Raw genomic sequence first — 10,742 nt, 5'->3', positions numbered from 1 at the left:
GTTTTGACAGTCCATGGTGTATACTCTTATCAATACCACAAATAAAAGGTATTTTGGTTTGGGGGGAGTTGGGGGTGTTCCTTATCCATTGTCAAACTTCCAGATGCATAGGAAGCAATTGAAAATTTCATGGCTTGGACCAGGTACATCTTAGTCTTTTAGCTAACATCCTTACTCTTAGCACTTTAGAGAGATCCTTGCCAGCAGATTCCCTAATGCAATATATCTTTTGATTTCTTGACTGCTGCTACTATGGATGTTGATTGTGGACCTGAGAAAAAGAATGCCATTGACAATTTCAGTCTTTTCTCCTTCTATTATAATGTTGTCTATTGGTCTAGGTTAGATAGTTGTTTACTTGATGTTGAGAAGTAACCCATTTTTTTAAAAAAAATCTTTCATATATTGGTTTGCTCACAAAGTTCATGTACATTGTGTTTCACACTATTCTTCATTCATATTGAGTTCCATACAATCATTCTCATGCATTATGTTTTATATAATCAATCTCCATTGGACCTTGCCCATCATTACCCAATCTTTTCAGAAATCATATTAAAGGCTATTATCTTTGACTTTTTGCAGTAAGTGCTTCAAGTAATCTTCACTTTCTGCAAGCAAGATTATGTTATCTGTATAACACAAGTTATTGTTCAATCTTTCTCTAATCATGATCCCATACTTTTCATCACATAGCTTTGTTTCTTGACCTTTTTTTTGTTGTTGTTCAGGATACAGGTTGAATAGACATAAGGAAAAGATACAACACTAATGCACACTTTTCCTGATTTTAATCTTATGCATGAATTCTTCCTTCATAATGCTTGCTCTGTTAGGACAATTGCTTCCTGGTCTATGTTTCACATGAGTATAATTAAGTGATCTGGGATTACCATTCTTCTAAATGGTAACCATAATTTGTTACAATCCATACAGTCATATGGCTTAGAAAAATTAGTGAAACAAAGTAGACATCTTTCTAGTATTCTCAGCCAAGATTCCCAAGGCATCAGCAATGATCCCTTGTTCCACAGCCTCATCTGAATCCGCCTTGTATTTCTGACATTTCCCTGTTGATATACAATTCCAGCTGTTTTTTAAATAACCTTCAGCAAGATTTTACTTTCATGTGATATTAATGATACTGTTAGATAATTTCATAGTATATTTGATAACTCTTCTTGGGAATGGGAACAAATATGGATCTCTTTCAGGCAGTTAGCTAGCCAGTAGCTGTCTTCCATATCTGTTTGCAGAGTTTGCTGAGCAAGTCCAGGGTTACTTCTGTTTCCTGAAATACCTCAACTGGTAATCCATCAGTTCCTGAGGTCTTATTTTTTGCCATTGCCTACAGAGCAAATTGGATTTCTTCCTTCAGTACAAGTGGAGTTCTTGTATAGATGGCTAGTTTCTTGTTTGATTTTATGTCCCCTGTTTTCATTGAACAATATGCCCAATAATTATCTCTCCTTTTCCTGGCTAAGCACCAATAGGTTAATCTGTCAAATGAGGGAGTTGAAGATAATAGAAAAATCTTTTCAGTGCATGTGTGTATAGCTTTCTTTTTTTTTTTTAATTTTTGTGTGAGTGTACCATCAAATCAGATCTGACTGGTACAGGAGGAGATTATTCCTCCTTTTCCCGGCAGAGCATCTGGTGGATTCGAACCGTGTGCCTCTGGGATTGTAGTTGCAGCTCCTTACCACTAGGCCACCAGAGCTCCCCGCATGTGTGTATAGCAACCAAGCATTTTAACTACTGTGACTTCAAGGCTCCTTTTAAAAAACCCTGTTGCCATTGAGTTGACTCTGATCCACAAAATGTGTGAAACGATGTATGTGAGTGAAACAAAATTAATATGAATTTTGTATGCAAATCAGTAGAATATAAAATGAAATTTTAAAAAACACCCATGGTAACAGAAAGGAAAAAAATTGGTTTCCATACAATCATTCATACATATTGTATTTTATATAGTTCTTTTTTTTTAAATTTTATTACTTTTGTGTGTGTGTACCATCAAATCAGATCTGACTGGTACAGGATGAGATTGTCCCTCCTTCCCCGGCAGAGCATCTGGTGGATTCGAACCGTTTGTCTCTGGGATTGTAGTTGCAGCTCCTTGCCACTAGGCCACCAGAGCTCCCCTTATATAATTCTTAAATGTTCTTGGTCTCTGATTTAGAGCAGTATTTCCCAACAATTTTATTGTGCACTCAATAAAAAATTCTGAGGTTATTGGTCTGACTTGTTTAACTTTCTTCAGCTTAAAGTTGAACTTGCACAAGAATAAGTGATAGTCTGTTCTATAGTAAACATCTGGCCTGATTTTGACTACTGATATTGAACTTCTTCAACTATTCTTTCATGTTGTTGTTAAGTGCCATTGAGTACAACTCACAGTGACTCTATGAATCACAGATCTAAACTCTGTCCTATCATTATCATATTGGACATCCTTACATTGCCACAGATCATGTATCATCCATCTCATTGAGGGTCTTCTTCTCCTTCACTGACCCTCCACCTTCCCATGATATATCTCTCTCCAAGGAATAGCCTCTCCTAACAACATGTCCAAGATATTTAAGACATAACTTCACCATCTTTCTTCCAAGGAACATTGGCTGCACTTTGTCCAAGTAATATTCATTTTTTGGCAGTCCATACTTCTTTAACACTACAACTTAAATGCAATGATTTTTCTGTTGTCCTTATTCACTGTCCAGCTTTCAGATGAACAGCAGGTGATTGGAAGGACTGTGGGTTAAATCAAGCACACTTTAGTTTTTAAGCTGATGTCAGTGTTCTTCAGGGCTTTGGAGAGTTCCCCAACAGTGGACTATCTCAATGCTCTGTGTGTACCCATCTCCTGAGTGCTGATACCAAAGGTGTTGACTCTGGATCCAAGCAAGATTAATTCATCAACAATTTCAATAATTTCTCCATCAAACATGATGTTGCCTATTGACCCAGTGGTGAGGATTTTTTATTTCTTGATGTTAAAATGTAATTTATATTGAAGACTGTACTACTTAATCTTCAGCAGCATACGCTTCAGTTCCTCCTCAATTTCAATAAGCAAACTTGTGTCATTTGCATAATACAGGTTGTTGATGAGCCTTCCTCTGATCCTGATGCCATATTCTTCTTCATAAAGTCCAGCTACTAGAATGACTTGTCCAGCATATATATATTTAATAGATATGAAGAGAAGATACAGCTCTGATGTACACCCTTCCCAATTTTAAACCATGCAGTGTTCCTTTCCTCTGTTTGGACAACAGTTTCTTGGTGTAGGTATAGATTCCCATTCTTCTCAATGTTAGCCACAATTTACTGTGATCCACACAACAACTGCCTTTGCATTGTCAATAAAACACAAATAGACATTCTTATGATATTCTCTGCTTTCAGCCAAGATCCATCTGCCATTAGTAGTAATATCTCTGGTGCTATGACCTCTTCTAAACCCAGCTTTAACTTCTGGCAGTTCTCTGTCAATGTACTGTTCTAATCACTTTTGGATGATCTTCTATAATATTGTGCTCGCATGTAATATTTATGATATTTTTAATAATTTTCCCATTCTGTTGGATCTCTTTCCTTGGGAATGAGAATAAATACATACTTCTTCTAGTCAGTTGGCTATCTTCCAAATTTCCTGGCACATATTGGTGAACTCTTCGAGGGTTGTATCTGTTATTTGAAACCTGTTTATTGGTATCTCATTGATTCCTAGGGCCTTATTTTTTGCCAATGCTTTCAATGCAACTTGACTTCTTTCTTCATCACCATTAACTCTGTCATATGTTATTTCCTGAAATATTTCAGTGTTGACCAATTCTTTTTTGGTACAGTGACTCTGTGTTATTCCCTCTAGCTTCTTTTGATGATTCCTTGGAAATTATGTACTTGGGTAGAGTAAAGAGGCTGGAGATAGAATGACTGAGTTTTACACATTCAATAATTTATTCATAGCAAACACCTTTCTTAAGAAAAACAGATGGGGTGGCCTAGTGGCAAGAAGCTGCACTGTAATCCCAGAGGTACGTGGTTCAAATCCGCCAGATATTCTATTGGAGAAGGAGGGACAATCTCCTCCTGTACCAGTCAGATCTGATTTGATGGTATATACGAAAAAAATAATTTAAAATTTTTTTAAAAAAAAGAAACACAGGTGGTATCCATATACATGGAATTCACCTAATAAGACTGCACAGAAATCAGAATAACTACATCGGTGGAAAGAACTTCTGGAGAAGGTCAATGTCAGAAGTCAAATCAGGCCAGAAGCTGATTGTGGAACAGACTACCAATTACTCACGTGCAAGTTCAAACTGAGGAAAATGAAAGTTCACAAGAGCCGAAAAATATGACCTCGAGGTTATTCCACCTTACTTTAAAAATTATCTCAAGAACATGTTTGAGGAATTGAAGTCTAAAGATTGAAAACAGCGATGAATTGTGTGATGACATCAAGGACATCTTTCATAAAGAGAGAAAGAAGTCATTACAAAGACAGAGGTTGTTGTTATTGGTATTGATTATTGGTATTGGTGCCATTGAATTGAGTATGACTCATAGTGACCCTGTGAACAAAAGATCTAAACCCTCTTCTATCCCGCACCATCCTCACACTTCCTGACACACAAGAGCCCATTGCAGCATTCACCATTTCAATCACCCGGTTGAGGGTCTTTCTCTTCTTCATCAACCCTCCATCCTTCTCAGCATCGTGTCTTTCTCCTAGCAACATACCCAAAGTATGTGAGACAAAGCCTCTTCATTTTTGTCTCCAAAGAGCACTCTGACTTCATCCTCTCCAAGACATGTTTGTTCTCTTGGCCATCCATGGGATGTTCAGTGTTTTTCTCCAAGACTACAGCCCAAAGCATCAATTCTTTTCCTGTCATTCTTGTTCATTGTCCAGTTCTCAGATCCATAGCTAGTAATCAGAAAGACTATGGCCTGACTGAATCAGATGTACCTTAGTCCTCAAACTGACATCATTACTCTTCAATAATTTGAAAAGGTCCCTACCAGCATATTTTCCCAGTACAATGAATCTTCTTATTTTCTTACTGCTGGTAGCAAGGGTGTTAATTGTGGATTGGAGCAAGATGAAGTTGTTGTCAGTTTCAATCTCCTATCCATTCATCATGGTGCTGTGCTGCGTATTGGTCCAATGGTAAGAATCTTTGTTTTATTGACATTGAGATGTAGTCCATAACAAAGGCTGCATTCCTTGATCTTCTGCAAAAAGTACTTCAATTTGTTCTCACTTTTATCAAGTAAGGCCATGTGATCTGCATAATAGAAGTTATTGATGAGTTTCCCTCCAATCCCCGTGCCACTCTCCTCTTGATAGAGTCCAGATTCTTGGATAATTAGCTCAGCATACAGATTGAATAGGTATGGAGAAAGAATGCAACCTGAAGCTCTCCGTTCTTACTTTTAAACCATGTAGTGTTTTCCTGCTCTGTTTGCACAACAGCCTCTTGGTCTAGGTTTAGGTTTCACGAGCACAATTAAGTGCACTGGGATTCCCATTCTTCTCAATGTTAGCCATAACTTATCATAATCCACACAATCAAAGGTCTTTGAATAGTCAGCAAACATAAATATATATTCTTCTGGTATTCTTTACTTTCAGCCAAGTCCATCTGACAATAGTAATGATATTCCTGATGCAACGGCCTCTTTTAAATCCTCCTTGAACTTTTGCAGTTCCCTATCTATGTACTATTCTAGCTGAGAAAACAGTATGATGTCATTTTTTATCTATGTAGTAGATAAACAAAAAATTATATCTTACATTCATATGGGTATCAGGAAACCAACATTCCAATAGACCAGTGGTGGCAGTATAAATTTATACCTCTTCTTTTGAGGATACTTTAGTAATATGCAGCTCTACTCTGTCCCATGGGGTCACTAGGAGTCAGAATCAACACAACAAAACCAATTAACATTAAAATGTGCTTAAACTTTTGGTGCAGAAATTAATCTTCCAACAATGTGCACTAGAGATTATTTGTTGTTGTGTATTGTTGAGTCTGAACTGACTCATAGCTGATCCTCCAGCATGTCTTCAGAGAAAGTAAATCTGACAGGAAGAGATTTTCTGTCCTTCTCCCATAGAGGAGCTGGTGGATTCAAACCATGTGTCTTTGGGCTTGCAGTGCAATGCAATTACTCAATGAGTAATCATTAGGAGGAGTATCTTATTTGTTTATTGACTAGTATTTCCCTTCTGCATTAGTAAACATCCAAAGAACATTTGCCACAAATATTTTTGTATCGTTATTGTTATGTTTCATTGAGTCAAGTAGGACTCATAGGGACCCTTTGAACAACATATCTGAACTTTGTTCTATCCTGTGCCATCCTCGTTATCTCTGACATACTTGAGCACGTTGCTGCAGTTACTGTGTAAATCTCTGAGGGTCTTCTCTTTTGCTGACCTTCCATCTTTGCTAGTATGATGTCCCTTCTGAAGGAATATCCACATCTACCAACGTGTCTAAAATATGTGCGGTCAAGCATTGCCATCTTGCCTCCACGGAGCACTCTGGCTTCACCTTCTCCAAGACATTATCTTGTTTTGGGGTGGTTTTTTTTTTTCCAAATATAAAGAGTTTATTCATCAGTTTCTGTGTCTGGAGTACAAAATATAAACTAACCACAGGCCCACTCGCCCAGCCGGGCCCCGCAGTTCTTTGGTATCCACTGAGCCCAGTTCCGCAGCACCGCCCACGGCCTCAGGCTTCAAATATGGAGCAGCCGCTGCAGAGCACCCGCTCATGGACATCGTTGTAGTCAGCAGTGGAGCAAAGGGCACAGGCCACAGCCCCACAGCCCCAGCAGGTGCGCAGACACCATCCACAGAGGGGACGCTCGCACTGGCTGCAGGCTGCCTTCCCGTCCACGCTGCGAACACAGGAGGAGCAGGCTCTGGACGCCACCTCCGACAGGTCAGCCTGGGCCCGGCTCCGCAGCAGGCGGCCGCCCGGTTCGATCAGCATCTGTCCTCGGGTGGCCGCTGGGACGCCCATTGGGCTGGGCTTTGGGGACTCGGGAAGGTGGACGAGGGGGCAGCTCTCTGCTGAACCTTCATCCCACATGTGGCCCATGCAGGCCTGGGTCCCTTGGTACAAGAGCTGCCTGGTCCTCTCAAAGACCTCTCGGGCCTGGCGCTCGCCGGACACGCCGCGGCTCAGCTCCTTCGGACCCACGTGAACCTTGAGCTGCAGGGGGGCCGCGTCCCCGAAGGGGCAGCCCCGCTTGGGCATGGCCGCCAACGAGGGACGCCCCTCGGCCAACCGACATTATCTTCTTGTTCTTTGGCAGTGCATGGGATATTGTCCAGCTCTCAGCTACACACCAAGTGACTGAAAACACCATGGTATAAATCAAGTGCACCTGAGTCTTCAAACTGACATTGCTCCTCAATACTCTGGAGAGTTTCTGACAGCAGACATTCCCAACATAATAGATCTTGATATCTTGACTGCTCTTAAAAACCTGTGTTTATGTCTATTAAAAAACATATTTGCAATGAATAAGTCATTGATTGTACAAAATTCAATCATTCTATCTCCAGCTTCATTTCTGTCACCGAGTCCATGTTTTCCAACCACTGATGATTCTTCTCTGTTCTCAACTTTTGCATTCCAGTCACCCATTATTATCAATGCATCTTGATTGCATGTTCGATCGATCTCTGACTGTAAAAGTTGGTAGAAATATTCTATTTCCTTTTCTTTGGCTCTGGTTGTTGGTGCATATATCTGAATGATAGAGGTATTCACAGGTCTTCTTTATATGTGTATGGATAATTAATATTGTATGCAAGCAAAATATTGCTGAAGATCATCCCAAAATGGCTAGAACAGGACACTGACAGATAATGGCCAGAAGTTCAAGCTGGATTTAGAAGAGCCCATGGTACCAGAAATATCATTGTTGATGTCAGATGGATCTTGGTAGAAAGCAGAGAATAACAAAGAATGTCTATTTGTTTTCTATTGACTATGCAAGGATTTTACTGTGTGGATCATAACAAACTATGGTTAATATGGAGAATAGGAATCCCAGTACATTTAATCATGCTCATATGAAACCTATATCTATACCAAGAAACTGTTGTCTGAAAACAGCAAGAGCACATTATGTTCAAAAATCAAGAAAGATGCAATCACTATGGAAGGTGTTCTGGTGGTCTGATGCTTTCTCAAAAAGTTGAACATAGAAATACTATTTGACCTAGCAATTCCACTACTGGGAATATACCCTAAAGAAATCAGAGCCACCACTCAGACAGATATATGGATATCCCTGTTTATTGCTGTGTTAGTCACAATAGCAAAGAGATGGAAGCAATTTAAGTGTCCATCAACAAATGAATGGATAGGGGAAAAAAATGTTACATTCACACAATGGAATACTATACAGCATTGAAAACAATGAACTTGTAAAACATTACACAAAATGGGTGACCCTGGAGGACATTATACTGAGTGAAACATCTCAGTCATGAAAGGAAAAATACTGCATGATACAAATATTATAAAGCAGGGCTGACATGGGGTGGGGATTTGAGGGAAGAATAGGAAAAGAGTGGATAGATAATGAACACTGCATTGGAACAGATGAGAGAAATAACAAGTATTATTGCTGTTGTTAGGTGTCATTAAGTACAACTCATAGCGATAGCAACTCTATGAACAACACATAAACTGTGTCTTATAGTATGCCATCCTCATCATCTCTGACACATTTAAGCCAACTGCTGCAGTTTCTGTGTCAATCCATCTTGTTGAGGGTCTTCCTACATTTTGCTGGCCCTCCACCTTTCAAAACATGCTATCCCTGTCCAAGGAATAGCCTCTCCTAGTAACATGCCCCAAATATGTGAGATGAAGTTTCACCATCTTTGCCTCAAGGCAGCTTACTGGCTGCACTTTTCCCAAGGTGTTCTTTTGACAGTCTATGGGATATTCAGTGCTCTTTTCCAACATCACAACTTAAAGGCATCACTTTTTCTTCTGTCATCCTTATTAATTGACCAGCTATCAGATTCATAGTAAGTGACTGAAAAGACCATGGTCTGAATTAGGTGCTTCTTAGTCTTCAAATTGATAGCATTGCTCCTCAATAATTTGGAGAGATTCCTGACAAGAGATTTGCCCAATGCAATATGTCTTCTGATCTCTTGACTGCTGATACTGAGGGTATTGATTGTGGATGCAAGTAAGACTAAATTGTGGACTTTTCTCCATCTATCAAAAGGAAACTCTGGGTTCAGTGGTAAGGATTTTTGTCTTGGTGTTAGTAAGCCATCCATATCGAAGGTTATAGTCTTTGATCCTCTGCAGTGTTTTAAGTTCTCCTGAAGTAAGGTTCTGACCTCTGCGTAGAGCAGGATGTTGAAGAGCCTTCCTCCAAGCTTGATGCCACATTCTTCTTCATAGAGTCCAGCTTCACCAATGATTGATTTACTCAGCATACAGCTTGAACAGATGTAGAGAAATGATACAACCCTCATGTTCACCTTTCCCAATTTTAGACAATGCAGGGTTCTCTTGCTCTTTTCAGACAACAGCCTCTTGGTCTTAGTTTTGCATGATTATCACAAAGTGTTCTGAGAGTCCCACTCTTGTTAATGTTAGCCATACTTTGTCATGGTCCACACAGTCAATTGATTTTGCATAGTTAATCAAACACAAATAGACTCTTCTGGCATAATCTGCTTTCAGCTAGGATCCACTTGACATCAGCAATGATATCCCTGGTGCCATTGTTGTTGTTGTTGTTGTTGTTAAGTGCTGTAGAGTCACAGGCAACTCATAGCGACCCTATGAAGGAGAGTCCTTGACACTTGGGTGTCTTTATCCTCTCTCCAGGTTCATAGGGTTTCCGGAGGCAAGCTCTTATGGAAGTGGATGCCACTCCTGCTTCCAAGCTTGTTTTAATTGGAAAGCTCCACCCCACTCTCTGTCCGCATTGGGTAACCAGCCATTAATGCATTTGACACATCAGTGTCACAGTGTTCAGCCTCACAGCAACCACAAGTGACTGCTGTATGGCAACTTGTACAATCCCTGGTGCCATAGCCTCTTCTAAATCTAGTTTGAACTTCTGGCAGTTTTCTGTCAATGTACTGTTCTGCCTTTTGGAATGACCTTCAGCAACATTTTGCTTGCATGTGGTATTAATGATAGTGTTTGATAATTTCTACATTGTGTTGGATCACATGGCTTGGGAATGGGAACAAACATATATATCTTCTAATCAGTTAGACAGGCAGCTTTCTTCCAAATATCCTCAAATAGACTGGTAAGCACATCCAGGGCTGCTTCTATTAGTTCAAACATGCCAACTGGTAACCCAATGAGTCCAAGGGCCTTAGATTTTTCCAATGCTTTCAGTGCCACTTGAACGTCTTTCTTCATCACCACTGGCTTTTGTTGTTGTGTACCATTGAATCAGATCCAACTGGCACAGGAGGAAATTGCCCCTCCTTCTCCAGCGGAGCATCTGATGGATTCGAACTGTGTGCCCTCGGGATTACCACTGGCTTTTGTTCATATACTACTTTCTAAAATTTTTCAGTGTCAAGCAGCTCTTTTCAGTACACTGATACTATATTCCTTCCATCTTCTGTTGGTGCTTCCTGGATCATTTAAGACTTTGACCATAATATATCTCAGTATTACAACTTGAGGCTTGATTTTTTT

The 10,742-nt window shown here is 39.8% G+C and overlaps 1 pseudogene; it reads right to left on the bottom strand.

Annotated features, from left to right (window-relative positions):
• Positions 1 to 6,764: 6,764 nt before the first annotated feature.
• LOC102863411 lies at positions 6,765 to 7,295 on the bottom strand (annotated as a pseudogene).
• Positions 7,296 to 10,742: the final 3,447 nt, after the last annotated feature.

Source organism: Elephantulus edwardii, unplaced genomic scaffold, assembly GCF_000299155.1.
Source record: "Elephantulus edwardii isolate Elephantulus edwardi_28Jun2011 unplaced genomic scaffold, EleEdw1.0 scaffold00005, whole genome shotgun sequence".
NCBI classification, from domain to species: domain Eukaryota; kingdom Metazoa; phylum Chordata; class Mammalia; order Macroscelidea; family Macroscelididae; genus Elephantulus; species Elephantulus edwardii.
The sequence above is the reverse complement of the archived record's forward strand: the minus strand, read 5'-3'. Positions and strand labels throughout refer to the sequence as shown.